The 22330-nt window shown below is 43.0% G+C and overlaps 3 long non-coding RNA genes across 3 annotated transcripts; all 3 read left to right on the forward strand.

Annotated features, from left to right (window-relative positions):
* The first annotated feature begins 920 nt into the window (after window positions 1-920).
* On the forward strand, window positions 921-7509 carry Gm52722. The gene is made up of 2 exons (XR_003955368.1): window positions 921-4567; window positions 5391-7509. It is a non-coding gene; the product is annotated as a predicted gene, 52722 (long non-coding RNA).
* Window positions 7510-8152: 643 nt separating this feature from the next.
* Window positions 8153-11442, forward strand: Gm42255. The gene is made up of 3 exons (XR_881131.3): window positions 8153-8330; window positions 10482-10592; window positions 11019-11442. It is a non-coding gene; the product is annotated as a predicted gene, 42255 (long non-coding RNA).
* Window positions 11443-19616: 8174 nt separating this feature from the next.
* On the forward strand, window positions 19617-21818 carry Gm46844. Its single transcript, XR_001784245.1, has 2 exons — window positions 19617-20548; window positions 21363-21818. It is a non-coding gene; the product is annotated as a predicted gene, 46844 (long non-coding RNA).
* Window positions 21819-22330: the final 512 nt, after the last annotated feature.

Genomic DNA, 22330 nt, shown 5'->3' on the forward strand with positions numbered 1-22330 from the left:
GGGTGTTTGATCAGTTCAAATGTTAATTTAGAAATCACATATATGGCCACTGTAACTGGAACACTTTCAGTGTTCTTTCTGGAATGCTGTGGTATGAGTTTGCTGATAAATGCCAGTGTTTGCATCCATTATAAGGCTGGTGAGGACCAGTAGTTTCCTAGGCACAGTTTGAGATAAACTAAAAAATAAAAAGAACCATTGCCCTGTGCCTAGAAAATGTCATCAAGACATCAAGGTCCAAACTATTTCCGTGTCTTCTCCCCACCCAGTGCCCAGCAACAGGTAGAAAGCCATGGAGAGGCTAGCTCTGCACTGTTTCCGTGTTCTCTGTGATAGTCTTCCCACAGTGTTTCTGCCACCACTGCAGAGACCTGGTGACTCTGGGCAGCCACAGGGAACTTGCTTGCTCATGAGCAGAGTAGAAACTGGGCCTTCTGTAGCTTTCAGGACTTAGCCATGCATACTTGGAGCCCTAACACTGCATGCTCTATGAGCACTTCTCTTCTTCCGGTCACACACACAACCATCTGGTCTTTGTCCCCTTGCTCCCTCCGTGTCCCTAACTAGAGTCACAGGGCTTCAGATCCTTGTGCACACTACTTTCCTGTTTTGTTCAGGTCTAGTTCTAAGGTAACTTTTCCATTCCCTCCAAGTTTCAAACCCCATCTTGTTTGTAACTTCCCAGCCTCAGAAAACTTAAAATCTCTTTGTCTCTCCCTTTCTCTCCCCCCCTCCCCTCCCCTCCCCTCCTCTCCCCCCTCCCCTCCCCCCTCCCCTCCCCTCCCCTCCCCTCCCCCCTCCCTTCTCCCCTCCCCTCCCTTCCCCTCTCCCCTCCCCTCTCCTCCCCCTCCCCTCCCCTCCCCTCCCCTCCCCCCTCCCTTCTCCCCTCCCCTCCCTTCCCCTCTCCCCTCTCCTCTCCTCCCCTCCCTCTCTCTCTCTCCCTCCCTCCTTTCTTTTGCTCGCTTGCATGTATACACACACACACACACATTTTTCAATATTCAGAATTTCAGAATTGAGTGGCAGGCAAACTCTCTCCCACGGAGCCACACCTTGAGTCATCACCACACCAGAACCCCCGATACTTTGACCAGCATCTCCCTAGTCCACATGCACTCCAGCTGCTGGTAACTGTCATCCCACTCCTTACTTCTAGGATTTTGGCCTATTTTTATGATTCTTATTTTAAAGCACAACCACGGGCATGTGTCTCCACTTACTGAAGGTTCCCATGGGTGGCTGGCCCTGAGGGCAGCATCCATGATGACAGGACTGGGCTCTTGACTCCTTCCTCTGCTCACTTCCTTCCTTCCTTCCTCTGCATTTACCCTGTGTTCTGTCCACCAGGGACTCCTGGTTGCTTTCTTTGTCTTTTAATTTTTCTTTTTTTTTTCTGACAATTTTACTTATCCTCATTTTTTCCAAGCAGAGATAATTGCTTTAGTGACTGTCTTGACTTCACATTTGTGTCTTCAATGTTAGTATAGTTTACAATTTAATACTTATACCTTTGCTTCTAGAACCAGATTGGGCGTGCCCCTAATGCAAAGACTTTACCCTCTTTAATCTAATGCAGAGACCTTTTCAGTCTAGGCACTTGGTAGGTATGAAGGATCAGGTTGAATCCTTGAGAATGAACATACAAGCAAGATGGCAACTTACATAATGAATTTGTAAGCCAGACAACCACTATTCTCTTTTTATGAACAAAATTTAATGGAACACAATTGAATAATAAAAAGTATTCCAGCTGGGCGGTGGTGCCTTTAATCCCAGCACTTGGGAGGCAGAGGCAGGTGGATTTCTGAGTTCGAGGCCAGCCTGGTCTACAAAGTGAGTTCCAGGACAGCCAGGGCTACACAGAGAAACCCTGTCTCGAAAAACCAAAAAAAAAAAAAAAGTATTCCATTCCACTGCTGGGTTGTATGTGCCTGTAATTCCTGAAGGTGGATCATTGAGGTAGGAGGATCATGAGTTCAAGAACAGCCTGGAATATATTATGAGTTACTATTTTTTTTTAATCTAATTCCTTGGGATTTCTAAAATTACAGAGAGTTGGCTCAGCAGGTAAGAACACTTGTTGTTCCTCTAGAGGAACCAAGTTTGGTTCCCAGCACCCACACAGTAGCTCCCATCCATCTGTAACTCTAGTCTTAGAGAAGCTAACACTCTGTCTGACCTCCTCAGGCACCAGGCACATTACATGATGCACAGACATACATACAGGTAAAACACTCATATTCATAAAATAATAAATAAATCTAAAAATTAAATAACTACATTAGGAATACATCTTTATGTAAAACATTACAGTTACATGTAATAACAGAGATTTAAGGATGATTGAAGTTTAGTTCTAGGTCATATAGAGGAGTCAAGAGTCAGGAACTGATATCAAAATCATGTTCACTAAGAAACCAGGCTCTTTGCCCTTTGCTTTTTTTGCTGTCCAACATGGTCTCACAGCTTTATTCCAGTCTGCATGAAGTAGGAAGAGCCAAACGCAGACATACATGTGCATCCTCAGACCTGATATTTTGGAAGTTTCTCATAACACTTCATTTCTATTTTATTGGCTAGAACTTAGCCACACAAGTTCAGTTGGCTGCAGGACAGGTAGAACATGTAGTCCTCACTTGCCGTTTAGAGAGTAGCAAACCAGCATGGTGAGTGTCTGTTAAGGAATAAGAGAGGAAATGGATTGAAGTAGACAACAGTCTTGTCTACTCCTGAATAGACGATAGTCTATTCAGCTCCTGTATTGCCTGGATCTTTCTTATCTAGGCTATTGCTATTGCTCATTGGAGCTGGGTACTATTGTGTAGCTAGTTTGCCAAAGCATGGTGACATTTATACAAGATAATCTGTTATATATTTGATCCTCTGGAATAAAGGGAATACTGCATAAATAACAAGTAAAGAATAATTGATGTCAATTTGGAAGAGTGCACATTTCTGATAAAGCTGAGCATATCTCCAATAAAGTTCATTTTCTCATTCAAAGCTTGAAGTGGATACTCATGCATAGCTACGATGAAATGCCTAGAGTTGTGTTTCCGCTGATGTGCTGTTGTTGCTGGTGTTTGAATCTATCGTAGTACAAAACAAGGCAGCTCACAAACCAAGTTACTAGATCTGCAGCCTCGGGATGGCTGTGAATTTTAACACTCCCAACCCCATCACGTTCTCATCTGTAAATTATAAACAGCACTAGCTTCTTTCCAACAATTTTATGAGGATTAAGAGAAAAAATATTTAGCAGTTTTAATATTTCAGTCTATCACTGTTTGAATGCTGTGGGGTCATAAGCAGAGGCCAAGTCCTTTGATGGGACAGATAAAGCTCAGTAGCAGTTGTGCCAAGGACAGATGTAAAATACAAGGTCTCAGAACTGGAAAGATGGCTCAGCAGTTAAGTGTCCATATCACAGAGGACCGGAGTTCAGTTCCTGGCACCCACAGCAGGTGCCTCACAACCTCCTGTAACTCCAGCTCCAGGGCATCTGACTCCCTCTCCTGGCCACTATAAGGACCTGCACACAATACAAACAAAATGTATTTAAAAATAACCAGACAGGCCTCTCATATCTTGATCTCAGAGCTAACCAATGTTCACAGAGCAGGCTGTGTGGCGTGAAGAAAGAATGCAAGGCCGAGGTGCACCACTGGCCCTAGCACTCTGGGAGCAGGAATGGAGGCAATGTGGTAGATGGTGGTGTTGATCTGCTCCATTAATGTGGAACATGAGGGCACACCAGTGCCACTTTATAGTCAATTCATACAGGGATATTCCTTGTTCTGACTCCATATCATTATATTAATTGGTGAGAGACTTCATGACGAAGTACCACACAGCGAGTGGCTCACATCACAGAGGTTACATGCACTCTGGTTCCTGAGGAGACCATATCCAGGCGTTGTTTATCTTCAGGTTATCTCCTGAAGGCCGTAGAGGAAGGCCTCTCTCCTTGTCTTGAAAAAGGCTGCCTTTGCTGCTTCTCTCTTTACCTCATCTTTCTTCTGTGGATGTCTGTCTCCGTGTCCACATTTCTTCTTATTGAAGAAGACTCCATCCCGGACTTTATTTAACTTGATCATCTTTGTAAAGAATTAATTTCCAAAAACCTTTATATTTTAAGGTCAGGACTCTGAAGTATCATTTCATGGAGGGGAGGGGGTGTCATAATTACATCTACTTGCCAAAGAATCTTCTAGAGATAATTTAGCTTGCCTGGAGATTCTCCTCCGTGGAGAGCATGTGGGTGTTAGTGGTGGGAGCGCTTCTCACTTGCAGTGGATGCCTCGTGTTGGTGAAATAGAATTAGAAGAGACCCTCCTACACAAGAATCGCTCTTCTCAACAGTCAAGGAGAGAGGGAACAGTTCTGTTATTGAATAAGCACTAAAGCGCAGCGCGTGAGCATCCTGAGAAAACTGCTAAAGAGACTGCAAAGACAGAAGGAAGTGTTGCTCTTGATAGACAAGGAGAGGCGTTTCATCCCACGCGTGTCCTCGAGACCAACAATGCCTGGCTCCCAGATAAGAGGGCTTCCCAGGACACTATGCCAGGTAGCTTATTGCCAATGCACCTGGTTTGGGGTTGATTCCTTTCCTTCCTTCCCCGAGATATTTATAAACTGCTTTAAAGGTTACATAAGTCCCTTGATGGTCTTTCAACCCATGCATGCCTTTCTCTAGTCTTTGAGAGAGAGCGTTCTGAAAAGCCGTGGCCAGGGTGTGGGGAGTGTAGCACAGCACAGAGGCGGTAAGAATGCTTGCTGAGCAAATGAGAGGACCTGAGTCTGAGTTTCCAGATACTGTGTTCAAGTTGGGTGTGATAGAGCAAACTTCTGCTATTGCAGGGCTCTTATGAGGAAATGAGGTCAGAGACAGGAGGATTCTTAGAAGCTCTTAGGCAAGCTAAACTGACCTATACAGGAAAAAAATCAACAAAGGCACCTCATTGAAAAACTAGGTAGAAGGGGAGAGCCGATATTCAAGGTTTTGAACTCTACACATGTGTGTTAGCACACACATGCCTCATTTACACACACACACACACACACATGCACATACACACATGCACACACAAATGCATGAGTACATGCACATTCTCTCTCACACATAAATAACATGTGTAGCATTTTAATAAGCAAACAAATAAATAGGAAGGTAATGACCAAGAATGACTGTGACCCCATCAATCAGGTAACAAGGAAGAATGGGAGTCTATACTTCAATTATAATGCTCATTTAAAATACATTAGGAGCACTATTCTCTTGTATTTTTGAGAATGCTACACCTTAGTTTTTCCTTTACAGTTTAATTTTTATTTCTTTTATCTCACACTGAAATTTTTATGCTAAACTAAATGAAGTCCATTTGTCCTAGCCCTTCACAAAGGCGGCCTTGAGAAAGGGTCTGTGCTCCACCTCACCAGCAGGAGATGTCCCCATTTCTTCCAAGTGACTCAAGTAAGTGAGCTGAAGCATCCACCGGTCTGGCCTATGAGCAGTCAGGATTTTCAGGGAGATGTTCTGGGTTAAGCCTGTTCACAGATGTAAACTGAACAATGACCTCAAAAGTCTTTCAACATCCTTAGCCTGGAAGTCTCTTGTCCCAATAGCACCCCAGCTGAGACAAAAAAAAAACATGGTCAGAGTTTATACCAAATAAGAGATAATGATTCAACTGTGTCCTTAGAATCAAGGAACACGTGTATTTTTGTTCACCTTGGATGAACTGATTTTCCAACTTCAGACCAGGGTTTCCAATTCTATAATGAAGTGTGAAGGAGCACTTATGACTGATGTAACTAGGAAATCAGATAGGGGATATTTAAAAATATATATAGAGAAATAGTATTAAAACTCAGTCGAGCACTCATTAAAATGCTGTTTCCAGCTTTGTATCTGCCCTGAAAGCCAGGCTTTCCATCAGACCACCTTCTGCCATACATCGGGATTGTAGAGTCCTGCCGGACAGTGGGATTGTAAAGATTTTCCATCTTTCTTGGTAAACACTTGCTCATATACCCCTTCTCAGGCCATTCTACCCTATCTTTCTCAGCTTTCTCTGGTCGTCTCTGCGTTCTCTGGGTCTCAGGTACATCAATGGCTGCCATTTTCAGCACAGACTTCTGAGACCTAGGGGGTGGGGTGTGAAATGGTTGGAGATAGAGTAGGTTTTATTGAAAAGCCATGAGACTCCAGCGTGGCTGTGCAGGAAAACTGAACACCTTCTGACAGGGCTGGGATTTTAGTGAGTGGGATAGGATGATCTGACTTAAAACACTCTTTATAAATACAAGGCTCTGGTCTCCCTAAGCCATGGTACACACAGAGAGTCGGGACCAAAAGCGACTCCATGGAAAGACGATGTTTTAGCTGCTGCTTGTCCAGTGTTTGATAGCTGTGTTTGTTACATTTGAGCAGCTGAATGATTCACTGTAGAAAGACCTGACTGTAATCCCCATGTGTAGACAACTCATGGGAAGCTCGCAGCATTTATCTCTGAGATTCAGTGTCAAGGCTCATTTCAGGTCTCAGCCATTGTCTGCTACTTGGACCAAAATACTTCCCACAAACAGCTGAGGAGGATCTACTGGCTCATTCTGGCTTTTGGTTTCAGAACATTCAGCCCACGCTTGCCTGAGCCCTGTCCTTGGACAGAGCATTGTGACAATGGGGGTGTGTCATGGAGGCTGTCTGCTGCTGCTTCACAGACAAGCAACAAAGAGTGACAGGAGAGGATCTAGAGGGTATATTATCTCTGTCGCCTCCAACCAGCTCCCACCTCCTAAGTTTCCAAAGCCTTTCGAACTATTACCATAATCTGGAGACCAGCCTTTCAATATATAGGCCTCCTGGAAGGGCACTTCATACCCAAATGCAACCTTCTTCCCCTCACAACCAAAGCATTCAATAAATCAGAATCAGTGATTTTTAATGAAGGGATTATGGACGTGATAATTCATCATGTATTGAACGTCTTTCACCCAGCGTTTGCAGGAAAGAGCGGGTTTCTGTAATATGGAAAGCTGACAGACACAGCTTGGCTCTTTGCTGACCTAGAGTTATCTCGATATGCAGCGGATTGCTTATCTAGGGGGGATCTTATCTTGATTTAACTAAAGTAGCCCCCTATAAGGATTGCAGATCACAAAGAGACACACAGGAGGACATCAATAAAGAGGCAGAGGTGGACCCTCTCCAGTCCTCAGAATGAGCTCTGTGTCAGCCATGTTAATGAGACAAACATATTATCTAGCTAGAAGTTGCCCAACACAGTTGGAATAATTGAGAAGACAATTTGAAATGTGCATTTGCATCTGCGGGCATTAGCAATACATGAAGAGAATAGCAGGCCTTGTTAGAATACTGAACTAATGACAGTGTGAAGTTACCATGATAACCCATGCATGGAAAATGAGACATTGTTAATAACAGCATGATTACAATGAGAGCAAAAAGGTTGGGTAACATTAATAAAATGGATTATTTGAAAAGTAGAATGCATTCCATCTTCATCTCATTGTTTTTATTCTTTTTTGTACATATTTTTAAGGTACTCATAGAGAGCTCCACATCTATGCAAATATGCCTGCCCACTGCCATGTGGCAGATGGCTAAGACTGGTAGGCATCCAGGGTTTCGAAGGATGGAGAGTGGACTGCCCAGCATACCTCTGCATCTACCCACTGATACTATTAAGACCGCAGCTGTACTAGAAGTCATGTAGACAATGAATCCCTGCTGGTACAGCTAAACAACCATGGGCTAGATAGGATGATCATTTGATGACATCATGGGGAGGATGTAAGTCACCCTCGGAGCACTAGTCTGGATGATTTTATTTTCTTTCTGAGATAGGATTTTGCTATGTAACCCAGAATGGCTTGGAGCTTGTAGTCTTCCAGCCTCGGCCTCCTGAGGGCTGATGGTACAGCCATGCGCCTCCTGCTCGTCCTGGGTGACTTCATTTGCATCCCTGGGTTATGTTTCCATGGACTTCAGGGAGCTTTTCCAAGGTGCTTATATCATTTCACCTTTCACCTCATTGGCATGTACACGTGTCTGTCTTCTGGTAGGCTAAAGTCTTTGAGGGCCGAGGGTATCCTGTATTTTTATTTTAACTTTAAAAAGTTGTTTGTGTATATGTGCATGTATGTGCAGGTGCATATACTGTGGATATAGACTCATCACATGTGGATACCAGAAGACAACCTCAGATCCCCCTGCCTGTATCGCCCAAGCACTGAGATTATAGACGTAAGCTGCCATAACTGCTTTGCACAGTGCTGGGTTGAAACTACGTCTCTGTGCTTGCTGGGTAAGCATCTTACCAACTGTGCTACAAACCCAGTCATCCGGGGTTTTGGAGGCAGGGTTTCTAACTGTAGCCTGGAACTTGCCTGGTAGTGTAGGCCAGCTGACTGGTGAACCTTCCATGCCTCTGCTCTCTGAGCGCTAGCATACCAAGCATGGACCATGGCGCCATGTGGATTCTGGGGAATAGAACTCAGGCCCTTGTGCTTGCAAGGATGTCTGCTTGTCCTGTATTTCTCTTTGTACTCTTAAATCATCTAGACCCATTTTATACATAGTGGTGACATTCAATGCATGCCTGTCAATTTAACTTGCGAAGTCTTACTGTTTGTAATAAAGCAAAACCATTCTCTGACTGCATGAGAATAACATCAAACTGCAAAGAAATGAACTTGGAAGTTGTTGACAGGTACTTCTTCAGATCAGTTTTGATAGAGAGTGTAGACGAAGTTCAGTATTGAATATCTACTACTAAAATATTGTCCTTGCAAGGATGACAGGCTCCATCATCAATAAGTCCCCAAACCTCAAAGGCTTCTTATGGTGATAATCCACGTGTTTTAATTGAGAAGTCGAACTGTGCTGTGCACTGTGAAGATTATGGTGGAGATACCAATGTGGTTTCTGTCCTCAAATCACCTAGAGCTGAATTTAGGGTTAGGAGAAGAAAGCAGAGGATTGTAAAACACCAGGTACTGCATGGAGAGTCAGTGCAAACAGAATTCTCAAGGAGTCCAGGGGAAGGGGAGTTTCGAAGGCATAGTGTTCTGGAGCATAGCTTTGAACAGGCTTTGAAGGCACTGCCTTCTTTGTTAGCTGGTGAAAATGTCTCACTTTAGAGATCAGAGTCCTCTGTGATCCTTCCCAGACCTTCTTTGTCAGGTTCTGGGTAAAATCCAGGTCATAAATCTGAGAACTTCTTTGTGGTTAGAACAGCCAGCATTAGCCTTTGTGCGCTGCTGTAATAAAACCCCAAACCTAATGCCCCCAGTCCGTAAATGCAGCACATTTTGGTTAGGATGTCAAAAATCCCTTAGAGTGATAGGAACAAATCTTCAGTTTTACAAACATAGATAGTTGCTTCAGGGAACTTACCATGCCAGATGGTCTGCTAGGTAGAGCCTGAAAAAAGAACCCTAGCCTTCGAGCTGTGCAGAGGAGAATTTAGCTGGGCAGGGAAGCTGTTAAGTCTCTGTCTTCGTGACAAGCCGAGATGCCAAGTGGCTCAGAAGTGGCCCCATTAAGCTGGTCCTGTAGGTAGGCCCAGGGTGGGTGGTTCTATGGAGGCTGGCTGGCAGGCGTGCCACCGCTAATGTAGGCCTGCTTGTTGACTTGCTCTGCAGCAACTATAATGCTTTCAAAGCCACCAGGGAAATGGAGTTGATGCTGTCCTTTGCTCGCATCCACCCGTGTTAAAAGTACAGAGTTCAGACTCTTAAGTGAGAGTTGCTGCAGGGACATTTAGTCATGAATGAGTGATTGGGAGAGAGGTTAGTGTGAGTGCTACAGATGTAGGGGGCAATAAGGGCCCGAAGAGAGCTCAGCAGGATGGAATCCTGAGTTCAATTCCCAGAACCCATGGAAAAACAAAACAAAAATGTAAAAAGTCTGGGGTGGTGGTACAAGCTTGTGACCCCAGTTCTGGGGAGGTGGAAGCAGGCAGATAGATCCCTAGGGTTCACTAGCCAGCCAGCCTCATCTACTTTATGAACTCTAGTCCAGTGTAAGACCCTGTCTAAAAAACAAACAAACAAACAAACAAATAAACAAATACACAGTGAATTGTACCCAAGGAAAGACGTTTGAGGTTATCCTGTGGCTTACATACTCACATGTGGATACATGTACAGCCACATGCACATGTACAAACATGCATGCAAATACACACTCAAAAAGTAGGACAGGTAGGACACTGGTTAGCCGTCCTACTTCCTGTTTGTCGTTATCAGGAAAGATGGCTACGTGGTTTCCAACTACAGAGGATCCTGCTTTGCTCCTTGTCCCTTCTGTTAACAAACAGCAAACTGGGAGTCTTGATTCCTTTTTGTCGTTGTTCCTCAGTGTTACACTTACGCCTCACTACTAAAATTGTAGCCTACCGTGTCTGCACAGCTTTCCTGAGAGCAGGCCAAAATGGAGGACTCCCTTTTCTTAGCAGGGCTTCCTCTTCTCTGCCTGATGTGGGGAGCCCGACCCCCGAGTCTTCTACCTGAGGAATGTCCCAGAGTCCTTGGAAACATTTAAAGGTTCGACTTCCTCTCTTCAGGTAAGGACCTGCTCAGCAAGCGCTTGGTGTGACTGGGTTGCCTCTCCATGCAAATAAGGTATCCCCAGAACCTTCAGCATCAGCCAATGAAAGTTCACCCTAAGAAGAACCCCTCCCCACTCTCCAAGGTTCATACATAGCCCTTGATTCACCCGGAATAGAGTGTATGAGCACAAACTGTTTCACTGAATATCGTCTAAGACAGATGCAAGTAGCATTAAAATCCTCAGAGAAGGCCTTCCCCTTGTCCTCCCTTGGCATCCCCAGGTGGACCAGATTTTGAAGCCCCACCCATTCTGAGCTCTGCTTCACCCTTCCATCCTGGTGTTCAACAGTGCCAGGACACCCTAAGGGAGGAAGTAGAATGGGGAACCACACCTCAGTGCATGAATCCAATGCTGGTTGGCATGTTCTCTTGCTTTGCAGTGTGTAAGCTAATAACACTTCTCTGGCCGATATTGAGTAACCACTGGTGGAGAGAACACACCGTTTGTGATACATTGTGGCAGGCGGATGCCACAGGCCACACAAATACAAACCCCAGTGGATGTGCTCTTGATGACTGAGGTATGCACTTTTGTCTTGTTCTGGGCAGTGTAGAGGTGCATAAGAGGAAAAGCAGCCTGAAGATGGAAGCTCCTGGCTGGCAATCAGGGAAGAGCCCCAATGACTTTGCTTTGAATGGAGCGAGTGCTATCTGAAACTCAGTTGAATGTAATCTCCATTGTAGGTAGTTAGTAAAAAAGGATAGCTGTATCTAACTGTGATGTTTAGGAATCAGGCCTGTGGGAAGACTCTAGGCTTAGAAAAAAGCAGCGTGGTAGAATTCCCATTGTTGACTATTAGCCACTTTGTAGAAAGAGAGAGCTAGATTAGAATGTGTGTGTGTGTGTGTGTGTGTGTACACATATTCATAATAATAAATTAATAAATCTATATACTAAATCTATATATTATATATTATTATATAATAAACATTACATAATAAATAAATCCTTTTTTGAAACAAAAGAATGTAGCATATTAGATGAGGTGCTTGGGAAAGAGGAAGGAGAAGAGGTAGAGCCTAGTGGAGGGTGTGGAACATCCGGCCGATTTACTATTTCCAAAGGGCAGCAAGCGAGGAGGAGGCTCACTCAGAGCCATCTCTTCCCACAACACTGTACATGGAACTGTCCATCCTTTACATCTGCCTGAGAGGTCATCCCGATGCCAACCACGGCACTCCTGTGATTATAATTACTTGGAGTTCACTGGGTTTAAATAATACTTTTATCGTGTGGGTGTATGATGTGTGTGTGTGTGTCAGGGCAGGGGTTAGGGGTTGGGTGTGTTTGCCACAGATTGTGAGTGTAGGTCAAAGGACGACATTCCTGACATTGGTTCTTGCCTGCCATGAATTCCAAGGTTCAAACTCAGGTCACCAGTGAGTAGTTTTGATGGTCAGCTTGACACAATGTAAAATCACCAGGAAGGGAAATCTCAGGAAGGGAAATCTCAGTGTGGAAGCAGCTAGATTAGGTTGACCTGTGGACATACAAAGTCTGAATGGAGCCATTTCACATGGTGGGCGGGGCACCAGATGAACAGGAAGGGGCGTTCTGAGCACTAGCGGGCACTCATTAACTCTCTTGTCTGTGGATGCTGCATGCCTAGCCTCTTGACTTCCCCACAATGATGGACTGTATTGGAATCATGAAAGAACTAAACCCTTTCTCCTTTAAGTTGCTTTTGTTAGGATATTGTACCTCAGCAATAAGAAGCAAAAGTAAGATGTACCACAAACATTTTTAAACCTTGAACTATATGCCAGCCCTGTTCACTGGCTTAAGGGTCGTTTGACACCCCCCACCCCAGCATGCATTGTGGTGTATTCTCTCCCTATCTCAGACATCCTTTCTTCTGGAAAAGACTGTTCCTTGACATGCTTCCTTTTCTCACTTCCTCTTGGGAGTTACATAATTGATTCCAAGGAAGCTGGAGCCACCACAGCCTTAGCAGTACCTACTAACCAATCCATACAACCCACACCCAGCCAGTGTGATGGGATTGTGAGAGAAATCCACTCAAAAGAGATCCAGTTAGTATTGCTCTCGAAATGCTGGCATTTGGCTTGCTAACCACACACCATGCATGAAAGAGACTCCTCTCAGGGTAGACATCATGATCATGGGGAAGATCTACCTGAAGACAAGTACGGATTGACAGGTTGAAGGAAGCATCAGAGTGTGGAGGGCACCAGTGTCTGAGCCCTGAGGACATAGAAGGTGTCTGAGTGTGCGAGAAATGTGGTTCTCAGTGCAATCCAGCAATGCAGCAGCAGCTAGAGACAAATTCTCAGGCCCCACCCCAATCTTGCCTTACTAGAAACTCGGGAGCAGGCTCCAGCCACCTGTGTTCCTATGAACTGAGTAAAAGACTCCAATACTTGTTAAAGTTTGGAAGTCACAGTCTCTTTTAGTTACGTCAGCCAGTAAATCTGCTTACGAGCATAAGGCAGTTGGGTTTTTGTTTCCTGTGTCACCTGTACTTTGAACTAGCCAGACTGATGAAGCAATGACAAACACAGCTATAGTGTGTCCTTTGAGTCCCCAGGAATCTGTTTACTGGGGGGTTGGGGATGGGAATGGAGGTGCATTCTTGCCTCTGAGTGGAAATCTGGAAGAGTCCCATTCTCTTTGCCTCTTTCTTCTTTTCAAGATTTCTGCTCATTAGGACAAAATATGCATAGCATAAAATGTTATCCTGCTGCTGACGTGGGTGCACAGGTCACGAGCGTTAAACACTCACAGCGAGGTGCAGTTGGAATCATCTTTTAACCCCAAATAAACTTGGCTCCCATTAAACAGTGACTTCCCGTCGCTCTCCTCCCTGATGCCTGGAAGTCATCTTTCTCCTTTCCCTTTCTGTGTATCTAACTACCCGAGGCGCCCAGGGGTGTTATATATACATCGCTTATCCTTTTGTCAGTGACTCTGTGCATGAGACATACGTCTTCAACATTTGTCCATGTATGCATTATATACTGTGGTCTCTTGTCTGTTGGAGGCTGAAGGAGTCTGCTGTTTGCACACTCCACAGTTTGTTTATCCGTCATCCACCAGCAGATGCTCGTTTGGCTTCCAGCTCCGGGCTTCCAGGAGGACGCATGCGCACATGTCTGCTTGAGTCTATTCTCTCCCAAGCACTCTCAGCTCAGATACTTCACAAATCTACTCTCTCTACCAAAGTGATAAATGGGTTCTGCACACGGGATATTTTTCTCCTACTTTTTTCAATGTAACTCAATACCCTGTTATACAACTGAAAACACATGCTACATCCTTATTATAGTTCTTAAAGTCTGAGTCATAGCCCAACCCTCAAACAGGAAGGGAAACTCACGGGCACTTAGGAAGCACAGGGCTGGTCCCAGAAAGAGCTTTCTGAGTCTTTATCTCATAAAATAGGTGTAACAACTTTGCCAAACAAGGACTCTTATCTTTTACAGAGGAGTAAACTCAGTTTCAGGCAGGACAAATAGCATCTCTGGTCCCACAGCTCCAGATCCCAGATTAGAATCCTAACAGTTCTGTGGATCTGTAGAGCAATTACATAATCTTTTCTACCTGCTCCAATTTCATGTCCAACTGGAGAGATTAAACTAAGTTACAGAATACTGATGGTAAATTAAAAAAAAAGTTTGTAAAGGTTATTTTAATTTTATATCAACAAATGTTTGGTCTCCATGTGTATGTGCAGTACCCATGGAGGCCAGAAGAGGGCATCAGATTCCCTCTGGAACTGGAGTTGTAGATGGTTGTAAGATGTGGGGGCTGGGAACTAAACAGAAGTCCACTGTAAGAGCAGTAGTGCTCTTGGCCACTAAGCCTGCTCTCCAGCCCAGTGACCATAAATAAAAATGGGGATACTCACCCACTGGTTGGAGAGCAATCTGTGTTGGAGGTTGAACGTTCTCAGGACCTCTAAGAATCAGTGATTTTTATATCAACAGCAGTTAAGGGCAAACACATTCCTAGGGTGAGACTCCGCTGAGGAAAAGGTGGAGAGGACAGGGTTAGCATGGGCTATGTGAGGGGCAGAGATTGGCCCTTCCGAAGTAGACGGCACCTACTACAGAACACCAATCAGTTAGTTTAGAACAGAAGATTCCATGAACGTTAGACCAAGAACTGGAAGCTCACGCCTTTGGAAAGCAGCGTAGCCTTAACACTTGCATCAGGAGAAGTGTAGTCAAACCTCTGCCTTATTCTAACTGGAAATCTTGGATGAGCCATTAAAACACATGCTCCCATTGTTCCCTCATCTGTACAGAGAGCTTAATACCCACTCTGTAGCAATGTTGTGAGAAGCTGTGATATTCGATGAATACAGTGTTTGTCCCAGGCCTGACTCATGACGGCTCAGTCACAGGAGCAGCTGTTGTTGCTGTCAGTGACATGTGTATATGCAGCAGAGTGTGCCAACAGGGAAGCAGGGCACTTCCTCGTCTCAAGAGTGCTGACCCAGAGAGCACTTTAGGGAAACTTCGTGACAACAGAAGTCAGTCTGGAGTATAGACATGACATCAGTGGCAAAGGGGTCTTAGAGGTGACATTGGGGGTGACATTGTGAGAAGGGGGCTAGGGATGGTAGAAAAAGCTGGAGTAAAAAGTGAAGAGCTAAGGGAAACCAGAGCATCTGAGTAAGGCCTTAGAGAGAGGGAAAGTCTTGACAACTCCAAACTCACAGCAACTCCTCACAGAGGAGGAGCAGGCAGGAGGAGAGAGGGGGGTGAGATTTTCATGGCAACAACAGCCAAAACTAAGGCAGCAGAGCCAACAGTCTGAGGGATGGGGTGGGGGAGGCATCCCAAGGAGGTTGTCCTTCCAGAATGTTGACTTGGACAGGATGACAGGACACTGAAAAGAACACAGAGTAGTTTCCTTCATGAGCAATTGATACCAGAGACTATGAGGGGAAATCAGCACACCTGAGAGACAGACAGAGCACAGGAAGTATAGGGCAGACCTTCATAAACAGATTGAAGCACTCTTCATGTTAAACATTCCCATTGCTTCAAGCAAATAACAGCAAAAAACCAGGTGATTGTGTCTTTCATGGGGAAGTCACAGAGACCTGGATATGACAGACCTCATGTGGCCAGCCTTCATTTAACTAACCCACATGATTGTTCTGTGAGGCAAAGTGCCAAGTAGCCTGCACTTCTGGATGAAGGAGGGAGGGGGGTGTATAGAATGTTGCATTTTTCTTGTGCTGAGGAGCACTGATATTTGTCTGGATATCCATTATGTGTGAGCCATATGACAAGACATTAATACAGCACTAATTCTCATGCTAGGATGCTAGCACCCAATGAACGCTTGACTGGAAATTCTATGAACATTTCCTGGTTGCTAGGTTACTCACCAGAATATTACATTGTGTATTTCTTCACATGTTCCTGTGTATACACCACTACTTTAACCATGGTCCATTATTTTTTAAAATACAAAATAGATGAGCCATTATCATATGGTTTTGGCATTGTAGTGTGTACATGTGTGCATGAATGCACACTCACGTGCATGTGTGTGTGTGTGTGTGTGTGTGTGTGTGTGTGTGTGAGTGCACTTGTGATCAGGCATCACACATGCCTGTGTATGTATAAAGATCAAAGAACAACTTGTGGGAATTGATTCTCTTCTGCCTTTTGGATTCCACAGATGAAATTCAAACCACAAGGCCTGACTGAGCCGTGTGTGCCGCTTGTTTTGGATCAAAATCGTTCTCTGTAAAAATTAACCAATCTAAGAGTTATTCTTAAAGTTAAATTTTCCTTTTGCCTTTGAACTTAGTCTGATTATTTCTATGTAAATCACCTTGTTGATCTTCTCTCTAAGGTCTTAGCACACCAGAATGTAGTCCATTTCTTATCTGAATGAAATAGCATGCATCACTTCATTCTTGAAGTGAGTCTCGTCTCGTTGCTGTTCAGAGTTAAAGTGGATTGTAAATGAAAGTGTTTACCTTTTCTATAAGCAATGCAGTGTCTCCAAAGGTGCCTTCCAGGTAGGAGGGGGAGAGGGAAGAGGAGATTGAGTACTTGCTATTGTTTCAGGAGCACACATGCTCCTGAATATTAAAAGTCAAATCAGAAATATTCACACCACTAGCTTTTCCATTTAATGAAAGTTGCATTATCATGAGCTAGCAACCTAGGTGAAAAAGAACACCATGCCCACAGGAGAATGTTTTGAGTTTTTTTTGTTTGTTTGTTTGTTTGTTTGTTTTTCCAAGACAGGGTTTCTCCGTATAGCCCTGGCTGGCCTGGAACTCACTTTGTAAACCAGGCAGGCTGGCCTCGAACTCAGAAATCTGCCTGCCTCTGCCTCCCAAGTTGTGGGATTAAAGGCGTGTGCCACCACCGCCTGGCTGAATGTTTTGCGTTTTATTTATCGAATTTGAACAATACATTTGAGGTCTGTAGATGGTGCTCCTCACTCTGTTCCTACCTGACCCTGCCATTGTCGGTTTCATTGTTCTGCTTCTGCTACATCACTGTTTATATAAGGAAGAGACCATGTCTGCCCTGCGCAGATCCCTGGAACTCACATAGTGGAAGGAAATGACTGACTCTCCAAAATTCCGTTATCCTCTGACTTTTATTTCTTCCCTGTGGCCTGAGTACCTACACACACACACACAAATGTATACATGCACACATGTACACACACACCCATGCACATACACACACATGCACACAAAGAAAAACATGCTAAGAGTAGATGTTTACTCTTCTCATGACAAAGAAAGAAACAAACAAACAAAAAACACCAACCAACAAAAGAAAAATGAAACCAAACCAACAAAAACACAAAAAGAAAAAAGACATTTCAGCTGATACCACAGAACTACAAAGGATCCTAAGAGTCTTCCGTGAACAGTTATATACCAAGAAACTGTTTCTCAGATCAGCTCATTCACAAGTCACTTGATCTTTTTTAAAGTATATACTTATTGTATACACATTTTAAAATATGTGTATAGTGTGGGATTGAGCTTATTAACATATGCTGTGTACAATTCCTGGGTTAATAGTAATGGCCATGCAACATACATTCGACAATCAAAGTCAGTGAAGGGTGATGTACTGGCTAGTTTTGTGTCAACTTGACACAGCTGGAGCTATAACAGAGAAAGGAGCTTCAGTTGAGGAAATGCCTCCATGAGATACAACTGTAAGGCATTTTCTCAATTAGTGATCAAGGGGGAAAGGCCTCTTGTGGGTGGGACCATCTCTGGGCTGGTAGTTTTGGTTCTATAAGAGAGCAGGCTGGGCAAGCCATTAAAGAACATCCCTCCATGGCCTCTGCATCGGCTCCTGCTTCCTGACCTGTTTGAGTTCCAGTCCTGACATCCTTGGTGATAAACAGCAGTATGGAATTGTAAGCTGAATAAATCCTTTCCTCCCCAACTTGCTTCTTGGTCATGATGTTTGTGCAGGAATAGAAACCCTGACTAAGACAAATGATCATAAGCTACTGCATGTGACTAGTCACACAGAATGCTTACATATATTTCATGATTGCATCAGTGCAACCATTGTTATCACCCATGAAAATCATCTTCTCAACGCTTGTTGCCTCTTGTCTCTTTGATAGAAGCCATTTTAATATTTGTGAGGCAGTATCTCACTGAAGTTCAAGTTCTCTTCTCTCCAATGATGGGTGACACTGAACATTTTTTCATTGACCTTTTTATCTGTTTTTGAGAAATGTCTACTTAGTTCTTGGTCCATTTTCTAGTCAGGCTATTTTCTTACCATTGAGTTGAGTTCTTGTATATTTTGGCCAATAACCACTTATCAGATGTATGGTCTGCAAGCATTATTTTTTCTGTTTTCCTACGCTGCATCTTTGCTCCCTCTATTGTTTCCTTGGCTGTACATAAGACTTTTAAGTTCCAGCAATCTCACAACATGAATAATTTTTGCTTTTGTGGTTGGTGCTTTAGAATATTTGTCCAGATCACTATCACTTTTCTCTGTGTTTTCTACTATTTTCCTTAAAGCTTGAATATGGAGTTCATTTGCATTTATTTTTATGTGACATGCAAGAAGGGCATTAATTTCTTTGTTCTGCAAGTAGATATTCACTAGTCTCAAACTGTGTAGTGACAAGATTATCTTCTTGCTCCCAAAAAGATAAAATGACTGTGAAAGCAGATGTTTATCACAGGGCGTTCTAGTCTGCGCCATTGATCAAAATGTTTCTTTTCAGTTTGGTACCATGCTGTTTTGACTACTATAGCTTTGAAGTCAGGTAGTCTTACAGTTCTAGGTTTCTTCTTCTTAAAAAAATATTTTATTATCTTTCATTGTGTGTGTTTATGCACCTAAATGCAGGTGTGCTATGAGGTTATAGGAATAATATCCATTGGAGCTGGAGCTATAGACAGTTGTGAGACTCCTGGCATTAGCCCACTAGAAGAGCAAGCAGCCATCACCATCTCTCCATCCCTCATTATTGAATTTGTTTTAGTAATGTTGTCTTGAAGAATTGTATTTAGCATTATCAGGGAGTTTGGTCTTTAATTTTTTTTTTCCTATATACAATGCTGTTGTTTGGCTTTGAGATTTAGGGAGACTTGGGACTCCTAAAATTTGTGCTTCTTCAATTTTGTGGGAAAACCTGGAGAAATTTTTATTTTACTTTTAAAAAAGTGAAATTAAGAGTTGATTACTTAAAAAAAAAGATAAAATCAACAAACTTTTCTCTGGACTAATTAGGAAATCTAAAGAGAAAACTTAAATTTGTAAATTCACAGATGAGAAAGACTGCTGGGCCGTGGTGGCACACGCCCTTAGTCCCAGCACTCAGGAAGCAGGACAAGTGTGTTTCCATGAGGTTGAGGCCAGCCGTGTCTACAGACTGAGTTCTAGAACAGTTACAGCTACACAGAGAAGCCACAAACCCTGTCTCAAAAAAACAAAAACAAAAACAAAAACAACAACAACAAAAAAAACCAAAGAACAGAAAACAAACAAAAACAAAACTAGAGAGAAAGAGAGAGAGACAGAGACAAAGACACAGAGAGACAAAGAGAGAGGGGGGATATTGCAGCTGATACCACAGTACTATGAAGGATCTTAAGAGATCATCATGAACAGTTGTACACTAAGAAGTTGGAAAACCTAGAAGAAAATCATATATCCCTGGTCTTAAACAGCCTGTTAGCATTGAATCACAACAAAGTGTATAAGATATCTGAACAGACCAGTAATGAACAAAGACAGTGATTCAATAATGTCTCTCTTAAAACAAAACAAAACAAAACAACTTAGAATCTGATGATACCACTGCCAAATTCTACAGACCATTTCACTTACTCTGATATTCCATATTTGCCTTTAAATAAAATCTTATTTTAGCAAGATCATATTTACTTTTAAAGAAAACTTAATATCACTTGATTACTAGAAAGTTTATTTCACCTACTACACACAGGGGGAAACAAAGAAAGTAGAATGCCATTAAGGTATATAAAATTACCCATTGAAGACTTGCGACCTAAAGTATTTTTTATCTTTTATTTTTTTTAGAAATGCAAGAGCAGGAATAAATTCATTGCTGCTGCTAGCTTGAGGCACTCTCCTGTATAAGACAGTGGAACGAGAATTCAACTGAGTGCTAGCTATGAATGAGTCACATAAATTCTGAAAGAACTGGTTCATTCTTTTATTGATCAATAATTTTGGCTCTTGTCCTCAGGTACTCTGGTGTTGTAGATCATACTCTGTATAGTCCTGAACAGTTGGAGGCAAACAGGTTCCACTGTGGTATCTGCAGTGGGCATTTCATCAGAATGGCTCAAGATGAAAATGTAAACTCTGCTGGCTGAATTCTGGCAGAAGGCCTTTGGATGAAGCAAGATGTCTTGGTACACATCATCATCCCAGGACTTGGGTGATGGAGGTAAAAGGATTTCAAGTTTGAAGCTGGCCTGGTCTACATAGCAAGAGTCTGTCTCAAGAAATCAAAATCAACCAGCCAAGCATGTTTTATATGCCCCAAAAGGGAAAACATCTACCAAGGTTCTGTCTTTCTTTTCCCTCTCACTTACCCCCTCGATGTGTGTGTGTGTGTGTGTGTGTGTGTGTTTCTGGGGATCTGACACGGGGTCTTGGCCTATCACTGATATTATAGCCCTAGACCCACTGAGTTACATCTCCAGTCCTGTTTTTATTTTTTTTCCTACTTTTCTTGAGCAGCTGGGAGTGTAGATCTGAGCTACCTGCCACCACCACGCTTGTCTGAGAACTCCTTTTTATTAAATTTAAAGCTCTTCCAATTATTGAAGGATCAATTCAGATATAAACCACAGCAGAATACTGCCGAAGCAGTGTGTTCTGTTCGGTTAAAAAGGAAAAAGCAAAAATACTTGGTGGAAGGGATGGCTCAGTTCTGACCCTCAGCTAAGGTAAATTCGATTAGGCCATGTTTTTTAAGGAACATTTTTATTTTCTGAGGTAACATTTTTCTTATCAGATATACCTCAGGACTATGAACCAATGGCATATGACAAAGAATAAAAAAAAAAAACTTAGTGGTTTTTTTCCCTTTGGGGCACATTAAAAAATTATATTCCACTCTTTGTTTGGCTGGTTGATTTTGGGAAGTGCTTCAAGGAGAATTCCAGATAAGAACACTTTTGCTAGATCAAGCCATCTTTACTTACATTCTCCATAGGATGCAAGCTTACTGGCCTTTATTCTACTTCTTCTTTGAGGAATGAAACATTTTGTCTGCTGATGCTGCTTAAAAGTTGTCTATTAGACAACCAGTCAGTGACCTGTCCTGTCTGCAGAAAGCCAGCTGAGATCTGTAGTTCTGTCTCCAAGCAGGTGGGGATATGGTTGTCCTTTCAATGCATTGGCTAGAAGCTCCCCCTGCCAAGAACTGAACGCTTTAATTCTGTGATTCATCAAAGCCGTTCCTTATACCTGGTGTCAAGTAACCTTTCTTTTCAGGAGGTCTAACCCAATAGCCTCCCAGACCTCAGGATGAAAGCAGGCAGCGTGTACACTGTGTGCAAGAAGGACAAAGAAGAAACACACTCAAAGCCGAGCCCCATGTTACATAATGCCTGTGTTTGAAGATCCATGACCCATAAAACATTTACCTACTTTGTGGGGTTTAAATAAAGCAGAGTGGTGTTCCTTTTTAAAGAACTACTTTACAGTTACCTTTCTGTCAGAATTCCAATTATTCTATGACTCAGTGGGTATGTGTCTAGCTTTTACAAAAGACTCCTTTTTTATTATTTTGGATAAGAATGAAGAAGTTTTCATATGAAGTTTGTAAAGAACATGTTTATATAACAATGCATAGCTGCATCAAACACATACACACTTCATTTCATTTCATGTTTGAAGTAAAGTATTTTAAATGCTATTTAAGAATGGAGGCTTCCCCATAGGGGAAGGACATTCTCTTTGGCCTGTTTATCTGAGACTCTGGAGCCTGTCTCTCCCAGAACTCTTGTACACTGGGTGTAGCCTGGGACTTGCTCTGTCCCGTGGAGTATGTTCAGAATGAGGTACTTTCCTTCCTCTGTCCCTTTGAAAGTTCTGTGTGACTCTGTTTCCTGAGTGACACAGGATTCAAACAGTCCCCTAAAGAGAGTCAAAGTCACAAAACAAGTGGCCACATGCCAATCATATATGTGCATGTGACTGTGAACTTTGAGAAGTTAAG

The sequence above is a fragment of the Mus musculus genome, chromosome 4 (genome assembly GCF_000001635.26).
Source record: "Mus musculus strain C57BL/6J chromosome 4, GRCm38.p6 C57BL/6J".
In the NCBI taxonomy this organism is placed as follows: Eukaryota; Metazoa; Chordata; class Mammalia; order Rodentia; family Muridae; genus Mus; species Mus musculus.